We start from the raw sequence: 20,160 nt of genomic DNA on the forward strand, positions 1-20,160 counted from the left end.
ACCAATGCCTCGCCAATATGCTGCCGATGTGGTTGCACTATAGGCCGAAGGATGGCATTCACGTATTGTACTGCCGTTACGGCGCCTTCCATGGCCACCAGCAGCGTAAGTCGGCCACACATAACGCCACCCCAAAACAGCGGGGACCTCCACCTTGCTGCACTCGCTGAACAGTGTGTCTAAGGCGTTCAGCCTGACCGGTTGCTTTGAAACACGTCTCCGACGATTGTCTGGTTGAAGGCAAATGCGACACTCATCAGTGAACAGAACATGATGCCAATCCTGAGCGGTCCATTCGACATGCTGTTGGGCCCATCTGTACCGCGCGGCATGGTGTCGTGGTTGCAAAGACGGACCTGGCCATGGACGTCGGAAGTGAAGCGCATCAAGCAGCATATTGCGGACAGTTTGAGTCGTAACACGACATCTTGCGGCTGCACGAAAAGCATTATTCCACTTGGTGGCGTTGCTGTCAGGGTTCCTCCGAGTCATAATCCGTACGTAACGGTCATCCACTGCAATAGTAGCCCTTGGGCGGCCTGAGCAAGGAATGTTACTGTCTCCCTGTATCTCCTCCACGTCCGAACAACATCGCTTTGGTTCACTCCGAGACACCTGGACACTTCCCTTGTTGAGAGCTCCTCCTGGTACAAAGTAACAATGCGGACGCGATCGTACCGCTGTATTGACCGTCTAGGCATGGTTGAACTACAGACAGCACGACCGTGTACCTCCTTCCCGGTGGAATGACTGGAACTGATAGGCTGTCGGACCCTCTTCGCCTAATAAGCGCTGGTTATGCATCGTTGCTTACATCTTTGGTCGGGTTTAGTGACATCTCTGAACAGTCAAAGCGATTGTGTCTGCGATACAATATCCACAGTCAACGTCTATCTTCAGGAGTTCTGGGAACCGGGGTGATGAAAAACGGTTTTTGATGTGTGTATATGTCCTTTGTTGTTAGAGGAATGCGACAGATTTAGAAAGGCCACACGACTTCTCAAAATATCGGATACAAATAAGAAACTAACATAGAGTAATTGGAATCATATGCTCTCAATACACAACTTCCGAGAAGGCAATAACTCTTCTACAATGCAGGAGTGATTGATAACTTTGATACTACAGCAGAACCGATTGAAGAAACAACATTCGACTCTATGATCAGCTTACATTTAGGAAAAAGTGACCAACGTATGAGCTACCATTTCACCACAAGGTAGAATATCATCTCACGTGTCAACACAGAGTGATCGCATGTTAACTGTGCCGGTAACTACAATGCACTTCGGAAATAACCCTTGCATTCGCCTAATATTCACCATAGCAAGTAGTTGAAAATATCTCACTGAATTGTTGCATCACGGTAGAACTCCGAACTAGCTCGCTTCATCACCAGATAAAGCCAGACTGCCTCCCAAATGAACGAAACGCATTTCAGGACCTCAGCCCCAGAGCAACACAACACTCAGACAAGAAGGGGCAAAAGCATCCGAACCAGGCTGTGAGCGTTTCTCATTAGCTAATGGCGTCAACACACCTCCAAAGGGCATCAGTGAATGTAAAAAGAGATTGCTCAAAGAACTTATTTCGAGTAATTGAAGCTGACTATAGCAGACACACGTAAAGCATTGTACGACTGAAAAACAGTAAAAATATTGTGAGCTAAAAAGGAAACTGGAAATGAACAGTCAACTAAAATTTTGATGTTCGTTAAGTAGCCGGGAAAACGGCATAACATGCCTCTCCAGTACCTTTTAATCCAATGTACCCTAACTTAAAGAGCGGATTCTGCACAACATCAAAGATCTTCCTCTGGACTTTTGTTCGAAACCTTGAAGAGAATTGTCACGGAAGGCTTCCTGAGCCCACCTAAGCAATCAATCAACAGAAACAGTCGTGACCGTAACATATCTAGTCCTGTGCGCGTGTTGAAAAGTGAGCTACAACGACAATATAATACTGTGTAGTTATTGTACACGCTTATGCCAGAATAAGATGCACTGAAAGTATCCTAAAGCAACTCATGCGGAAGAAAAAAAGGAGTTCGACTTTCTCTTGAGTTCCACTCGTCGGTCAGGAATTCTTAGTAAGTGGGACAGAGAGGATTAAAGGAAGAGCTACACTTTTGGTCAGCTACTTAACCAGCTCTGAAATATCCCACAGATGCTCACTTAACTCCAGTGGGAGACAGGTGTTGTCCATCACAGAGGGAATCACTGCTGAAATCAAGCGAGCGCACTTTTCAGTGCGAGTGAAGCAAACTTCTGTTTCCTCCCATACCAGGCGGAACAGCAAAGATAGGCCACCAGAACAGATAAATACAGCATAGTGAAGTTTTTTGTAATAGCGCACAAAAACTGACAATCACAGAATCTGGACAGACAAACGGGTACTGCGGAGGCAGCTGAAATGTAGGAGTAATCCATTAAATTAAAACGTTAACGTCGATATATTGGGTTCGAACATTATCAATTACCTCGAAAGAAACGGTCTATTGACACACAGTCTTACATGGATTTAGAAAACAGAGAAACACAACTAGCTCTTTATTCACATGAAGTGCTGAGTGCTACTGACAAGGGATTTCAGATCGTTTCCGTAATTTTGGATTTCCGCAAGGCTTTTGACACTGTACCACACAAGCGACTTGTAGTAAAATTCCGTGCTTCTGGAATATCGTGACTGGATTTGTGATTTCCTGTCAGAGAGGTCACAGTTCGTAGTAATTGACGGAAAGTCATCGAGTAAAACAGAAGTGATTTCAGGCGTTCCCCAGGCAGTGTTATAGGCCCTTTGCTGTTCCTTATCTATATAAACGATTTGGGAGAAACTCTGAGCAGCCGTCTTCGGTTGTTTGCAGATGACGCTCTCGTTTATCGACTAATAAAGTCATTAGAAGACCAAAACAAACTGAAAAACGATTTAGAAAAAATATCTGAATGGTGCGAAAAGTGGCAGTTGAGCCTAAATAACGAAAAGTGTGAGGTCATCCACATGAGTGCTAAAAGGAACTCGTTAAACTTCGGTTACACGATAAATCAGTCTAATCTAAAAGCCGTAAATTCAACTAAGTACCCAGGTATTACAATTACGAACAACTTAAATTGGAAAGAACACATAGAAACTGTTGTGGGGAAGGCTAACGAAAGTGCGTTTTATTGGCAGGGCACTTAGAAAATCCAACAGATCCAGTAAAGAGACTGCCTACACTAGACTTGTGCGTCCTCTATTAGAATACTGCTGCGCGGTGTGGGATCCTTACCAGATAGGAGTGACGGAGTACATCGAAAAAGTTCAAAGAAAGGCAGCACGTTTTGTATTATCTCCAAATGTGGGAGAGAGTGTCACAGAAATGATACAGGATTTGGGCTGGAAATTATTAAAAGAAAGGCGTTTTTCGTTGCGACGGAATCTTCTCACGAAATTCCAATCACCAACTTTCTCCTCCGAATGCGAAAATATTTTGTTGACACCGACCTACATAGGACGGAACGATCACCACGATAAAATAAGGGAAATCAGAGCTCGTACGGAAAGATATAGGTGTTCATTCTTTACGAGCGCTATACGAGGTTGGAATAATAGAGAATTGTGAAGTTTGTTCGATGAACCCTCTGCCAGGCACTTAAATGTGATTTGCAGAGTATCCATGTAGATGTAGATGTAGATGTAGAAAGAAAACGTGGGTAGGAGAAGATGTACTTACACGGATCTACGAAAGAAGGAGGTACAAAATATTGAGGAAATGACGGGAATACAACAATTAGTGTAACACAGGAATGAGGTAAATTGGAAGTGCAGGAATGTCAAAGCGAAACGACCGGATGCGAAGAGAATGGGAAAGGAAAGGGTTGTTGGAAAGACTGATTCATTACACAGAAAAGTCAAAATGACTTTAACTGAAACTAAAAGCGAGGATCAATATTAAGAGCGCAACGGAGATTGTGCTGCTATGCACGAAGGTGTGAGAGGATAGGTGGAAGTACATTGGACTCTACGGTGGGGAGGACTAATTTGCTGTTGTTCTAGAAAAACAAATGAGAGTCGATTTGGAAAACATAAGGGATCAAATATTACAGCCAGAATGTAACAGACTTTTGGAAGACTTGTTGCGTAATAAGGTGGAAAGCACAGGTAACATTCCTTCGAATTCCTAAGACCACTGGGAGCAGTGGCAACCAAACAACTATTCAAGTTGGTTTGTGGGCTCTGTGAGGCTGGAGACATATCATCAGACTTTCTGAAAAAGGCATCCACGTAGTCTCAAAGACAGCAAGATTAGATAAGAGCGAGAGCTTTCGCGCTATTCGCTTAGTGGCTCATGCATAGCAGTAGCTCCGAAGACTGATAAAGAGAAGAATGGAAAAAACTGAGGATCTGTTAGGTGATGACCAGTTCGGCTTTCGGAAAAGTAAAGCCAACAGAGAGACAGTTTTCTCGTTGCTGTTGAAAATACAAGACTTAAGAAAAATCAACCAAGAAAAAGTGCTCGACAATGTAAAATTGTGCAAGATTTTTGAGATTCAGTGGACAAGTAGGTGTAAATCATAGGAACGGACGGGTATATACAATATGTACAAGAACCAAGAGTGTATAATGAGACTGAACGACCAAGAACGAAGTGCTCGGACTAAAAATGACGTAAGACAAGGGATGCAGTGTGTCGCTCTAATGTACAATATAGAGCGTAAATCGAAGAAGAAATGACGTAAATAAAATAAAGGTTCAAGAGTGGAGTAATATTCAGGGTGGAAGGGTATCAGTGATAAGATTCGCTGATGAATCTGCTACTCCTCAGTGGAAGTGAAGAAGAATTACAGGATCTGTTGAATGAAATTAGCAGTCTATAAGTACAAAATATACATTAAAATGTAAACCAAAGAAAGACGAAAATAAATGAGGGACAGTAGAAATGAGATTAGCAAATAACGTAAAATCAAAATATGTTACCACGAAGTAGAGAAAATGAGAGAATTCTGATACTTTGGAAACAAAGCAATACATGATGGATGACGCAAGGAGGACATAAATAGCAGATGAGCAAGATCACGAGGGCATTCCTGGCCAAAAGAAGGACAATGCAGGTATCAGTTTGAAGAAGAAATTTCTGAGAATGTACATATCGAGCAAACCGTTGTTTGGTAGTGAATCGAAGCGTATGGTACCAGAGGGAGGGAAGATATTGTAAGCAGGTAATATTTTGTCTCCATACGTATATTATTACTCCAGTTCGCCTGCATATTTTGTTCTACATAAGATCGTGATTTACTGTGGGTGATCCGATAACTGATCTTTGCTTTGGTTGGTACTCGATAGCGCCTCATACAATTATTTCTTGTAGTACTGCATGCCTGAATTAATTTGAGAAGTGAACGTTATGCATTCATGTTTATTTTATTTTTATTTACACGTCAATTTCCGTAGGAGCAAATTGAGGAAAAAATCTCGAAGGACATAGAACATGTCAGTACATGAAATTACAACATAAAAGTAATAACAGATAATTATAAGTGTTAATGAACAGTGAAAGCGGCGATTGGCCGGAGGGAGTGTAGAAAGACGTCATGTCGCGTTCGAGTGAGACGGATGTCTTACTGCTCTAAAGAGAACAGTGCTGCTAGGGGCATCCGTGTGGTGAGGGGGACGGTGAACTCAGGCGAGACGCACTCCTGCTCCTAGAAAAAACTGACGAACAGAGCGAGATGTTTGTTGCCGTGGATGGAGAGTGATGTCATCTTACAAGAGAAGAAGGCATTCTCTCTGTTATATTACACCGTCTGTGACTGTGTACACAGCGATTGTGGATGTGGGACCACCCGGCAAACAGTCCTGCGTTTGGTAGGTGCCCTGACGTCATCGTTGGCGTGGTTTTCCGTTGTCCAGCATGCCATCTTCGGTGCAGGACACTATCGTATGGACATCTGTTGACAGTTTGTGTGATTATATCGTGAATTAGACTCAGAATGGGGAAATTATTGCTTTAATTTTGGACATCAGTATATTTTTGGATTATCCTCTCGTTTTCTAATTTGACGTCATGTAATTGTATTCGTTCTAATAGGATATCTATTCTGGACTATCGCGTTCCTAATTAATCTAGAGCAGAATATCATTACGAGTAGATACCTCAAGCAATATATTCCTCGATGTGTAAGTTTTCTATGGCAGAGCTGTTTAATTCATGTATAGGTGTGATATTCCCGTTGCAGACACAGCGGTAGACAACCACACATACACAAGCCGTGTCTACGCTTCAACGCTCGGTGCTTTACATAAGAACATAAACCGGAATAGATACAATGAATAATAGAATAAATACGTTGAAAGTTCTATTCTGATATGAAAAGATTGGCACAGGATAGGGATTCGTGACGGTCCGGACGGAAAAAAAAAAAAAAGAAGAAGAATCGGACATGGGAGAATTTTTTGGAGCACGCAAAAAAGGAAAAAGGGTGATTTCCAAGAATGATTGCCTGTCGAAGTGTCTGGGTCCAAACGATTCCTATCGAACGTGCGATCGGAAATCGATCACGCGATTCCAGCGGCGGGCGTTTTTATGTGTTGTCCGTCGTTCCCTTACTTGGTCTAAATTACATAGCTCCGGGTATTATTTGTGAGTTGCTACGGAAGCCCAGACGATTTATGTCGTTAGTGAGTGAGATGTCTGGTGTTCTTGACGTTTCTTCAGGCGCATTGTCTCACATGGAAGAAATTAATTCCATGTTTATCCAGCGTAGAAAATTGTTCGACTTTTTGTCGAGTTTCATTGCAGACAGTGTGGAAAACGAACGAGTATCAGGAAGAATACATGGTTGGACTTTTCCAAATTATCCATCCAGACCACCGTACCGGTCTTTCACATGACGACAACACCGACGAACAGAAAGGTAAGTCGTCTCCTTTGTAATTATAAGTACACTACTGGCCATTGAAATTGCTGCACCAAGAATAAATGCAGATGATAAACGGGTATTCACTGTACAAATATATTATACTAGGACTGACATGTGATTACATTTTGACGCAATTTGGGTGCATAGATCCTGAGAAATCAGTATCCAGAACAACCACCTGTGGCCGTAATAACTGCCTCGATACGCCTGGGCATTGAGTCAAACAGAGGTTGGATGGCTTGTACAGGTACAGCTGCCCATGCAACTTCAACACGATACCACAGTTCATCAAGAGTAGTGACTGGTGTATTGTGACGAACCAGTTGCTCGGCCACCATTGACCAGACGTTTTCAATTGGTGAGAGATCTGGAGAATGTGCTGGCCAGGGCAGCAGTCGAACATTTTCTGTATCCAGAAAGGTCCGTACAGGACCTGCAACATGCGGTCGTGCGTTATCCTGTTGAAATGTAGGGTAGGGTAGAGCCACGGGTCGTAACACAGCCGAAATGTAACGTCCACTGTTCAAAGTCCCGTCAATGCGAACAAGAGGCGACCGAGACGTGTAACCAATGGCACCCCATACCATTAACCTGGGTGATACGCCAGTATGGCGATCGCGAAAACACGATTCCAATGTGCGTTTACGGCGATGTCGCCAAACACGGATGCGACCGTCATGATGCTGTAAACACAACCTGGATTCATCCGAAAAAATGACGTTTTGCCATTCGTGCACCCAGGTTCGTCGTTGAATACACCATCCCAGGCGCTCCTGTCTGTGATGCAGCATCACGGGTAACCGCAGCCATGGTGTCCGAGCTGACAGTCCATGCTGCTGCAAACGTCGTCGAACTGTTCGCGCAGATGGTTGTTGTCTTGCAAACGTCCCCATCTGTTGACTCAGGGATCGAGACGTGGCTGCACGATGTGTTACAGCCATGCGGATAAGATGCGTGTCAACTCGACTGCTAGTGATACGAGGCCGTTGGGATCCAGCACTGCGTTCCGTATTACCCTCCTGAACCCACCGCTTCCGTATTCTGCTAACAGTCATTGGATCTCGACCAACACGAGGAGCAATGTCGCGCTACGATAAACCGCAATCGCGATAGGCTACAATCCGACCTTTATCAAAGTCGGAAACATGATGGTACGCATTTATCCTCCTTACACGAGGCATCACAACAACGTTTCTAGAGGCCACGCCGGTCAACTGCTGTTTGTGTATGAGAAATCGGTTGGAAACTTTCCTCATGTCAGCACGTTGTAGATGTCACCACCGGCGCCAACCTTGTGTGAATGCTCTGAAAAGCTGATCATTTGCATATCACAGCATCTTCTTCCTGTCTGTAGCACGTCTGTAGCACGTCATTTTCGTGGTGTCGCAATTTTAATGGCTAGTAGTGTATTTTTGTAACGCTCTTCTTTTGTCGTTGCTGAAGTGACCAACGCCCGCCACAGCAGTCGCATGATCGATTTCCGATCGCACGTTCGATATGAATCGTTTGCACCCAGCGATTTCGGTAGGCGCTTATACTTGGAAATTACCCAAAAAAGCGTAAAAAACATTTGAAGTGGATGATACATGTAACTGAAGTTTCAATTAATTGTTTTGTTGTTCCAGACTATGATGTCTGTTGCTGCGGCAGCAGTGAAAGGGGCGCGGTCTCCGGGCGACGGCGGCGGGCGACACCCGCTCCGGGCAGGAGTCGGCCGCCGGCTGCGGACAGTGCAGTAGCAGGCAGGTAGGCGCGCAGCCGGCGGCCGGCTCGACGCCCGCATAGTTGCCCGGCGTCGCATCGCCTGGGCGTCGCCGCCGCAGACCGCAGCGCCGCCAGCGGCAGCGGCGGACGCTAATTAAAACATGGCGCCGGGCCGGGCAGCTCCCGCGTCTCAGATCGCGGCGCCGCCCGTCTGTCTAATCGGCGACCGGCGCCGCCCCGTGAAGCGCCGCGTCAGCGCTATGTCCGGAACGCGAGACCCTCTGGCGCGCCGCGCGGCGGCTCGGCGCTGCAGGCGTCTTTACGTTACGGAAATGCCACGAGACGTCTAATGGCGATTTAACCTCGCAGAACTAATATCGTATATATATTCGTCATTCACTCTCAGCCTTCCATTACGGCACGTATACGCTCAAGACATGTTGGATTTCCGGATGTAATGGGCTATACAGGGTGAAAAGTATTTAAACCGACAAATTCTGGGAGGGTGTAGGCGACATCAAAACAAATATTTTTCCCTTATGTCATTTTTTCCTATGGCGATTATTTAAATCAGTGAAGGCCTTATTACGCTCTCCAGTTGTTAGAGGCCGTATTACGATGCTGAGTTGTTAGAGGGCGTATTACGCTCTTCAGTTGTAGGCAACTGCTGTCCAGCAGTGTAATTGTGCATTGTCTCTGTTTACTAATGGAGCGATACACCTGGAGTGAGTACACTGATATGGTTGCCGACAAGGGAACCTCCCCATCGCACCCCCCTCAGATTTAATTATAAGTTGGCACAGTGGATAGGCCTTGAAAAACTGAACACAGATCAGTCGAGAAAACAGGAAGAAGTTGTGTGGAACTATGAAAAAAAAAAGCAAAATATACAAACTGAGTAGTCCATACGCAAAATAGGCAACATCAAGGATTGTCTGAGCTCAGGAGCGCCATGGTCCCGTGGTTAGCGTGAGCAGCTGCGGAACGAGGTGTCCTTGGTTCGAATCTTCCCTCAAGTGAGAAGTTTAATTTTTTATTTTCAGACAATTATTGTGTGTCCGTCCGGCCGTCCCATGTGAGGTAACTGCGCCGTAGTATGGGGACGCTACACCTAAACAAACATCGAAACACCTAAATCGGGCAAGGTACCCATTCGCCAAGTGTACAAGTTAGGTGGGTCGACAACATATTCCTGTCATGTGACGCACGGGTTGTCACCAGTGTCGTATAGAACATATCAGACGTGTTTTCCTGTGGAGGAATCGGTTGACCTATGACCTTGCGATCAAATGTTTTCGGTTCCCATTCGAGAGGCACATCCTTTAGTAATCGCACGGTTTTGCGATGCGGTCGCAAAACACAGACACTGAACTTATGACAGTGAACAGAGACGTCAATGAACGAACGGACAGATCATAACTTTACGAAAATAAATAAAGTAAATATTTCACTCGAGGGAAGACTTGAACCAGGGACCTTTCGTTCTGCAGCTGCTCACGCTAACCACGGGACCACGGCGCTCATGACCTGAGACAAACCTTGATGTGGCCTATGTTGCGCATCGACTACTCAGTTTGTATATTTTGCCTATTTTTTTCATAGTTCCACACAACTTCTTCCTGTTTTCTCGATTGATCTGTGTTCAGTTTTTCAAGGCCTATCCACTGTGCCAACTCGTAACTAAATCTGAGGGGGGTGCGATGGGGAGGTTCCCTTGTGAGTACCACGTAGCGCAGCACAAAAGACGAGCTGCACAGCGGGTTTATCAACCATAATATCCTAATCGCCGTATCCCGCATCATACGACCTTTGCTGCTGTGTACCAACATCTGCCTGAGACCGTGTCATTTAGCTGATTACCTGGACAGAGACGCCGCCGCACGGTAAGAATGCTGCAATTTGAGGAAGCTGTCTTGCAGCATGTGGGGCGGGATCCTTCAATCAGCACTCGTGCAATTGCAGGTAACATGGGGACGAATCAGACGAATGTAAGAACAGTCCTCCGACAGCAATTGTAACGTCCATTTCACTTACAGCGTGTCCAAAACCTGGAACCAGTTGATTATCCACCCAGACAGAGTACAGTTTTCGCAGTGGTACCTGGAACAGTGTGACATGCATCCTACATTTCCATCTTCTGTATTGTTTACCGACGAATAAACGTTCGGGCGTGATGGAGTCTTCAACACGCACAATTCGCACGTTTGGACTGAGGATAACCCACATGCCACAGTTACTAGCGCTCATCAAGTGCGGTTCATCGTTAATGTGTGGGTCGGTGTTGTTGGGGACTGTTTAATTGGGCCGTATCTCCTACCTAGGTCATTAAATGGCAGGCACTATTACAATTTTCTCGCCAGAGCATTACCAGAATTGCTGGAAGACGTCCCGCTCCCTACAAGACAACACATGTGGTTCTGACATGACGGGGCGCCGGCACATTTCAGTCGTCGTGTGCGTCGATTCCTGGAGCGACGATTCCCAGAAACGTGGATTTGCAGAGGTCGTCCTGTACCATGGCCTGCTCCATGCTCAGATATGTCCCCTCTGGACTTTTTTGTGTGGGGAGAGATGCGCAACCTTCTTTACGCAACTCCTGTTGTATCGGAAGAGAATGTGGTTGCCCGGATAGTAGCAGCAGCAGGAACAAATCAACATACTCCTGGGGTTTTTGCCCGTGTCAGACAGAACATGATTCGATGGTGTAACCTTTGTTTACGTGTCAATGGAGGCATTTCTGAAAATCTACTGTAATTGATATTGGGTTGTGTTAATGTGTTGTCTCTTGGTCATAAAAAAATGGAAAAGTGTTTGTTGGTTTAAGTAATTTGCCGCCAGAGAAATCTTCCTCTACCGGTTTAAATACTCCTTATAGGAAAAAATGGCATTAGGGAAAAATATTTGTTTTGATGTCCCCTACAACCTCCCAGAGTTTGTCGGTTTAAATACTTTTCAGCCTGTATACAGTGGTTACATTCCGCGAAGCAAACCGATCGAAGTGACGCAGTGATTAGCACACTGAACTCGCATTCGGGAGGACGACGGTTCAAACATGCGTCCGGATATCCTGATTTAGGTTTTCGGTAGTTTCCCTAAATCGCTACAGGCAAATTCCGGGACCGTTCCTTTCAAAAGGCACTGCCGATTTCCTTTCCCACCCTTCCCCAATCCATTGAAACGCAGTGGAAAGGGAGGAGATTAGTACTTAACGTCCCGTCGACATCGTCGTCATTAGAGACAGAGCACAAGCTCGGATGGTACGCTAAATACTAATCGCCCCCGCCCCCGCCCCCTCCTCCTCCTCCTCCTCCTCCTCCTCCATGAGGCTAGAACCTCACTAATGCTATAAGTCCATAATCTTACAAGGAACCGCTTGAGTGAGAGGTCGCAAGTTCAGTCTTTTGTGAGGCTCATTTGGAAGTGTTGTGTTAACAGTGACGATAGGAAAAATATTACCTGCTAATGACTCACCATGTGCATCAGAAGAGCGACAGAAAATGAGTGTGCTGGAGGTGCAGAGATCATGTATCCATTGGATACATGTATTACAGTTCACAAAACAGACATCGCCGACATTCAAGTCAACCTTAAAATTACTACTAGTTCACCAAAGGTTATTAATCTCAATCAATACACAAAATGTAAATTGGAACTATGTGCCAACGAATAAGTGGTGAAATTACACACAATTTTCAGTAACACTTTTTATTCAAATTTGGTGCAAGACTTTACGATATTTAAAAAAACAAATAAGTCACAATTTACGATAGGAAAGGACTTTTAAATTATTAAATTATTATGAAAAATTTCACGCCAGTAAAAGGCAAGTGCAGGCAAGCAATTTAGCATATACAATGCGACGCCGTATAATATTTCAAGCTCAACTAAATTACAGGTTAATTTCACTCCATTCATTAAATGGCGCAGAATCTAACTTGTCTGCAACATACAAAGACAATCCTGTTCACAAAAGTTCTCAAAATAGAAAAACCAAAACGCATGAGTCATGCACACGGGGGGACACTCACAGCTAATAACATTAACATTTCCAAAATATATTTAAAAAAAAAAAACAAATTTTACAAGTTTCTGCCGCCGTCCGAAGTGGCCGTGCGGTTCTAGGCGCTGCAGTCTGGAACCGCGAGACCGCTACGGTCGCAGGTTCGAATCCTGCCTCGGTCTTGGATGTGTGTGATGTCCTTAGGTTACCTTGGTTTAACTAGTTCTAAGTTCTAGGGGACTAATGACCTCAGAAGTTGAGTCCCATAGTGCTCAGAGCCATTTGAACCATTTGAACCAATTTCTGCCACTTAACTTAGGCAAACACACACGCTCTCCAGGTAGGACTTGCGACCGTTTACAACATTTTCCTTTAAAGGCAACAGTTTCTACCCGTAATGAAATGCAGAACTTTTGCATGGCAAGTAAACACTAATAACCAACTACCTGTATAAAACACATAAGCACGTTGAGTAAAAGCCTTAAAAGGTTGTGAACTGGAAAAACACACAACAGTTTTTGCTGTCTAGAAATAATATATAAAATCCACTACGGCATACATTAACAACCTTGCTTAATTATAGCCAAATACGAGGTGCATTCAAGTTCTAAGGCCTCCGATTTCTTTTCTCCGGACTGGAAAGAGATAGAAACATGCGCATTGTATTAAAATGAGGCTGCGTTCATTGTCAATACGTCTTAGAAATGGCAGCACCGTACGGCAGATGGAATTTTACGGCCAGCGGCGAGAATGAGAACTGTTTTAAATACCTAAAATGGCGACGTTTTCCTTACTTGAACAGCGTGCAATCATTCGTTTTCTGAATTTGCGTGGTGTGAAACTAATTGAAATTCATCGACAGTTGAAGGAGACATGTGGTGATGGAGTTATGGATGTGTGGAAAGTGCGTTCGTGGGTGCGACAGTTTAATGAAGGCAGAACATCGTGTGACAACAAACCGAAACAACCTCGGGTTCGCACAAGCCGATGTGACGAAAAGATCGAGAAAGTGGAGAGAATTGTTTTGGGGGATCACCGAATGACTGTTGAACAGATCGCCTCCAGAGCTGGCATTTCTGTGGGTTCTGTGCACACAATCCTGCATGACGACCTGAAAATGCGAAAAGTGTCATCCAGGTGGGTGCCACGAATGCTGACGGACGACCACATGGCTGCCCGTGTGGCATGTTGCCAAGCAATGTTGACGCGCAACGACAGCATGAATGGGACTTTCTTTTCGTCGATTGTGACAATGGATGAGACGTGGATGCCATTTTTCAACCCAGAAACAAAGCGCCAGTCAGTTCAATGGAAGCACACACATTCACCGCCACCAAAAAAATTTCGGGTAACCGCCAGTGCTGAAAAAATGATGGTGTCCATGTTCTGGGACAGCGAGGGCGTAATCCTTACCCATTGCGTTCCAAAGGGCACTACGGTAACAGGTGCATCCTAGGAAAATGTTTTGAAGAACAAATTCCTTCCTCCACTGCAACAAAAACGTCTGGGAAGGGCTGCGCGTGTGATGTTTCACCAAGACAACGCACCTGCAAATCGAGCTAACGTTACGCAACAGTTTCTTCGTGATAACAACTTTGAAGTGATTCCTCATGCTCCCTACTCACCTGACCTGGCTCCTAGTGACTTCTGGATTTTTCCAACAATGAAAGACACTCTCCGTGGCCGCACATTCACCAGCCGTGCTGCTATTGCCTCAGCGATTTTCCAGTGGTCAAAGCAGACTCCTAAAGAAGCCTTCGGCGCTGCCATGGAATCATGGCCTCAGCGTTGTGAAGAATGTGTACGTCTGCAGGGCGATTACGTCGCGAAGTAACGCCAGTTTCATCGATTTCGGGTGAGTAGTTAATTAGAAAAAAAATCGGAGGCCTTCGAACTCGAGTGTACCTCATATACATAAACACAACTTTACGTAAGTTACAGCTTCCAGATGAGCAGGAATTCGTTATGCAATTGACTAGTTGTTACAACGAGGCAAAAGGAATTTTTCTTCTTTCTCAGAGTAACTTTTACAGGTGAGTCTTGTAATACTAGTTATGGCAGAAGAGAATGCATCAGGTCTTAGTGCCTTGCATGTTAAACAGTACAGCCATTGGTGTCTTAGACTTTTACAGACATGGCAGAGGTTAACAGTCGAATAAACCCGTAGGTAAGCTGGGAGGGGAAAGAAGCAATCCGAACCATAGATTTACTCCGACTCCCCCCCTTTCGTCCTCAAAAGGGGACAAACGGACCACCCTTTCTAATAATACCGCCTTCCCGCGTGTGGGCAGCCGAGAATGAATGGCGCGAAACCCCCCAAAAAATACGGCTGGTATAACTAACAAGAATAAGTAAATTGGATTCTATTAAACTTCATAAAATCTGTCAATAATCAATACTCAACTTCTGGTGTGCTACGACTCCCAGGACTGAACCAACGCAGCACCTCCAAATGCTCTGCCGGGCCGCCCGCTGCCAGCCGTTTCAACGGACGCAGGAAGGCGCGCCGACTTTCAGAACCTCCTCGCCGGTCGACAGCATACGGCCGAACTGCAGATTAGGCCCCTTGCGGACCCACGCTCAGGAAGATTCCTTTCGCGACGAGCAGTTGACGCCCCATACCACGGAGCCGCTGCTCGCGTCGCTTACGCTGATGCCGCGGTCTGCGTGCTGTCTTCTAGCACCGGCAGAGAAGTCGCTTCTTGATGCCCCGATTGTCAACTCACCACGAGAGCCCATACAGCCACTTCTTAAACCCGCGCAAACAGCCCACTTTTCCCCTTTCCCGACACCGAAGCCTTCAATTGAGACGAAGGCGCCACCACCCGAAAACGGAGGGCGACTGCTTCACGCTACGCGCTGCGGCGCGCTTTTCAAAACTAACTTTACTACGGCTGGAGGTGCAGAGATCAACTTTCCATAGGATATATGTATTACACTTCACAAAAGGACATCGCCGACATTCAAGGAATGTTAAAAACAAACCATTAACTTCCACCATGAACATCAAATGAAAAATATCCCGCCAAAATGATCACAACGGTTCGCACCGTCAAGATGGAAACCGAGCTCCTTCGGAGTTACAAACCGTGCAAGTCGATCACCTAGGTGTCCACTCTTAACAAATGTATGTATAATCATTTTGGTGAAACGAGGTGATGAGAATTGATGGTATGATATGGATTACACCCAATGCGAAGCAGTCTGTCGTGGAGCTTATAGTGAAACTGGTTATGCTTTAAGGCGTAGGTGCAGATAGAGCCGTAATGCTTTGTAGGTACGAAAAGAACAAACATCCAGAGGCTAAATTTGTTCAGTGGTTCCAGGTGCTATGAACTGCAGTCTCGCACTCTTTTCAGGAGGCGGATGCTGCTCTAAAGGAGTATGATTTTCATAGCAGACCACGAATCAAGCAAAATACAGTTACTTTGACTAGCTATTGCCCGCATCTCGTGGTCGTGCGGTAGCGTTCTCGCTTCCCACGCACGGGTTCCCGGGTTCGATTCCCGGCGGGGTCAGGGATTTTCTCTGCCTCGTGATGGCTGGGTGTTGTGTGCTGTCCTTAGGTTAGTTAGGTTTAAGTAGTTCTAAGTTCTAGGGGACTTATGACCACAGCAGTTGAGTCCCATAGTGCTCAGAGCCATTTGAACCATTTTTGACTAGCTATTGGCCGAAAGCAGTGCTTATACCATAGTTGCAGTCCTCTGGTGCCCATTTTCCCACTCTTGCTTTCTGTTATGTAAATATTTCCTACCGTCCTTGCAACATAACGCACACCAGATAGAACCGTACGGGGCAGAGCACCTTGTAACGCCGGAAATGCATATCCTCATATTTCCATCTATTGTACTATAATTTTTTTCCTTGTTTTCTTACCTCAAGATATGACATTTCTGTGTCTATATATATTGTAATTGTTTTACTATTTGTATATATATTTTTCTGCATTTATGTCGATGTATAATTGGTTTGTTTTGTAAACATTATTTGTATTTTTACGCTGGGTCTTGCCTAGGGAGAACTGTTATCGAACGATTACATCGATAGATCGTGTGAAGAATCAAAGTGTGTAGGATCTTTGGTAGTGTTAACTCTGTCTCGTGGAGCGCGGGCTGAGCAGAGTGGGTCTGGATGGAGGAGTGCAGTGGAGCAGGTGTGTTGTGTGACGCTCCCGCGAGTTGCCGCGCTTTCGGGGTTTGGCAGCATGTAATTGCGCTCGACTTGTGATGATAGTTTCTGACATGGTGTCGCGGACGGGAAGCATTAGCTGGCGCACATCAAGAGCCCGTTTCGTCTGGGGACCGTGTCGAGAAGAAGGCGCGCCAACATCCAGCTTCTGCAACAGCGACGGCCGACAATGAGTGACTGTCGCCACCTCCTCGATCGACGGCTTCAAACCTTCAATCAACCGACAAGGAAGACTGGAAGCACGTAAAGTTTTAGAACTGTATGGCAGACCTCAGCGTTTCAAACTTTTAAAATAGTTGCAGCACAAAATTACAGCAACTTAGCATGAACGTTTGTTGCTCATTGTCCCAATTGCATTACCAAGCAGGGTCCCTTCCTTTTCCGGAATGAACCCGAGTGTCGTTGAAATTCAAACGCCAGCATCATTCGATTTCACTGCTTTAATTTCAAAGTTCAGTTAAGGTATTCATAGCTGGCTACAATATTTAGATTACACAAGCACAAATTAAGAGTGCGAGTTTTGTTACCGTATTTTAGCTTACCTGTGACTGCAGCTCAGCTTGGTACGTACTAAATTTTACTATTGTTAATTTCCAGAATCATTTAATTCAAGTTCAAAGTTAAATCTCTTATTTCTAAATTGCGTAGATTCAAGTAGCTTTTGAAATGATTGTTGAGGTAGTCCAAGACTAACCGTATTTTACTGAATTCAGATGTGCTTCAGAAAGAAAGCTCATTATTAACTTCAGTCACTAAATTAACTTTCGATTTTCCGGTTTTATTAATTCTTTTGCTAGATTAAGTCAGAGTGTAGCGAAATTTATTACTTCTGACAAACTTTCAGTTTTCACACTACACGTGTCAACCTTCAGTTGCCACGCTTCTAGTGCTAATTATATGTGTAATAACCTTTCTTTTTCAGTTGCTGTAGTAATTGTCCTTAGGACTGGCGACCGTAATTTCCCCCAAATCTCAAATATCTAATTACCGCTAGTTAATTGTTAACGTAACGGCCGCACATTTACTTTCATTATTAACTTTACCCCTTTCCAAAATTAATTTCCACCAGTTTCATTAGCATTTTTCCTTTCATTTGGATGTAACCCTTTCCTCCCTCTTTACCGACAGATTAACTTCGGTGACGATTGCTTTTTCCCAAATTTCCATTAGGTACACGTGGTTTAATTTTTCACTGTAATTAGGGTTGATAAGTGAGGGGGAGGTTAGAACCTTCCACCACTCGCAGCACAGTAAATAACTTTCCAGCCAATTTACCATGTAGATTAACATTCGACATAATTGTATACGAATGTGTTAAGTCATTAACGTTAGTTGATCTTGATACAAATGCCTGGGTACCTATAATTGCCAGGAATTATTCCACACGCACTTCTTCAAATCTCGAGTGGTAGGAAATGAAAACAAGTTCCTTACAGAACAATCGGATAAATTTGTTTATCTTCTCTACAAATTTTCAGGCCGATTCTGCAGTGGGCTGTGCATCGTGAAGTTGACGCTGTGTTTCAGATTTCTTTGCCTTATCTCTAGAATCTCCGTGAGTCGTGGCGTTTTGCTGGCGCTCCAGCGTATTTACAAGTACCTCGTATTCGCGCTCTTATCTTTGCTTGTGGCTCGTACTGTCTTGGCCAACGAGTTAAAATTTCATAGAGTGGCTGAGATACTAGTTACAGCGCTCCTAGCGGCAACCAACGCTAACTCGGCCGCCATGTTCTCCTTAGTCAAAACATTAGGAAAGCGTTACTGTTGTTTGTGTTGGAAGTGTGTCAGCTGTTGTGATATTACTGCAATATTTAACTTTTCTAGTTGACTTTTTTGTTACAAAATATAAAGTCAGCATGCCTGCAGTGTGTTCAGCGTTCAACTGCACAAATCGCAGCGATAAAACAACAAATATTTCATATTATAAGTAAGTATATTAGTACCGAAATACGACACACGTTTTTTAATGTTTATTAAAGAGTCATTTGCATTGGAACTGTAATTATGCTTAAGACAAATGCAGGAAGTAATTTATTTATCGTTGATTACAGATTTCCTTTAAAAGATAAGGAAATTACAAAAAGATGGGTTATAAATATGTAGCGAGAAAACTGATTTCCTACTACAGCCAGTTACCTCTGTTCAGCTCATTTTGAAGAGAAATATATGTACCACACAAATGTCCAGAGGCGCCTTTTGTCAAAACCAGTACCTACTATCTTTAACTTTCCACCACATTTACAAAAGCAAGATAAAGTATTACGACCACAACCCAGAAAGCGATCTTTCGACAATTTGCAAGATAGTGCTATTACAGTGACATCATTAGCACAAAGTAAGTGAATAATTTAATTTTACTCCGTGTTCTTATTACTTTGAATTACATACTTTCTATTATAATCTTATGGTGTAACTCTGTCATAAGCTTATGATGTAACTACATTCTTTCAGTGCCTGTCGGACCCACATCTGTTTCTGCTGACCACAATTACTGTCTACCAAGCCCTGAGAAGTTGAAAACACAATATAACAGAGTACAAGCAGAGAATGTGCGACTAAAGAAGCGGATAAAGCAAATGAAGCAACTTAGTGTACGACACAAAAGAAGAATAGTGCAGTTACAGACTTTAATTGCTGGTTTGAGAAGAAGGCTATGTAGTTCAGTTTCTGATATGTTAAACAGTGAACATGTAGTTGGTTTGTTGAAGGAGCTATTGGAACTTCAGTGCAGTGCTAAAGTATGCCATTATTCTCAGCAAATAAGGAAATTTGCCCTACACTTTTATTCTGCCAAGGCATACAGCTACTTACGAAAATTTGTGAAATTACCCCACCCAAGAACGCTTCGACTTTGTTATTGAATTACTATGCTTGTGTTAAATACTTGTAATACATATTTCAAATAAATTCTCGTTCACAGTGTACTGGTTTTTGAGCCTTTGACTGTTTACTTTGAAATAGCGACAAAAATATCGCATTTCTGCGCCCGTTACTGTTTCTAATAGTTAACCACAGCATGTTTAGAAGTTTCACCGTAATATTCTGGTGGTACCTGCTCTAATTGCATTAATTTATGGGCAACAAGTAACGTTATAGTGGATGGGCAGACTTATTTGAGTTGTCTTGTAGTGTTATCTACATCGAAAAGCTTAGCCATATTTCGACAAAAAGATCCCTTTTTGCTGTCAGTGTACACTGAAATCACTGCTGTCTATTGCTTTTTTTAGAAAAAATAAAGCTAGTATGGGCTATTTCAAGTAAGTCAAACGCAGTTACAAGGGGGCGGGACACAGCAGACGAATGCCTTGACTGAAGAAAACATGGCGGCCAGAACTTCAATATGCTTCAAACATGGCGGACCTATAGCCACTC

Source organism: Schistocerca americana, chromosome 4, assembly GCF_021461395.2.
Source record: "Schistocerca americana isolate TAMUIC-IGC-003095 chromosome 4, iqSchAmer2.1, whole genome shotgun sequence".
In the NCBI taxonomy this organism is placed as follows: Eukaryota; Metazoa; Arthropoda; class Insecta; order Orthoptera; family Acrididae; genus Schistocerca; species Schistocerca americana.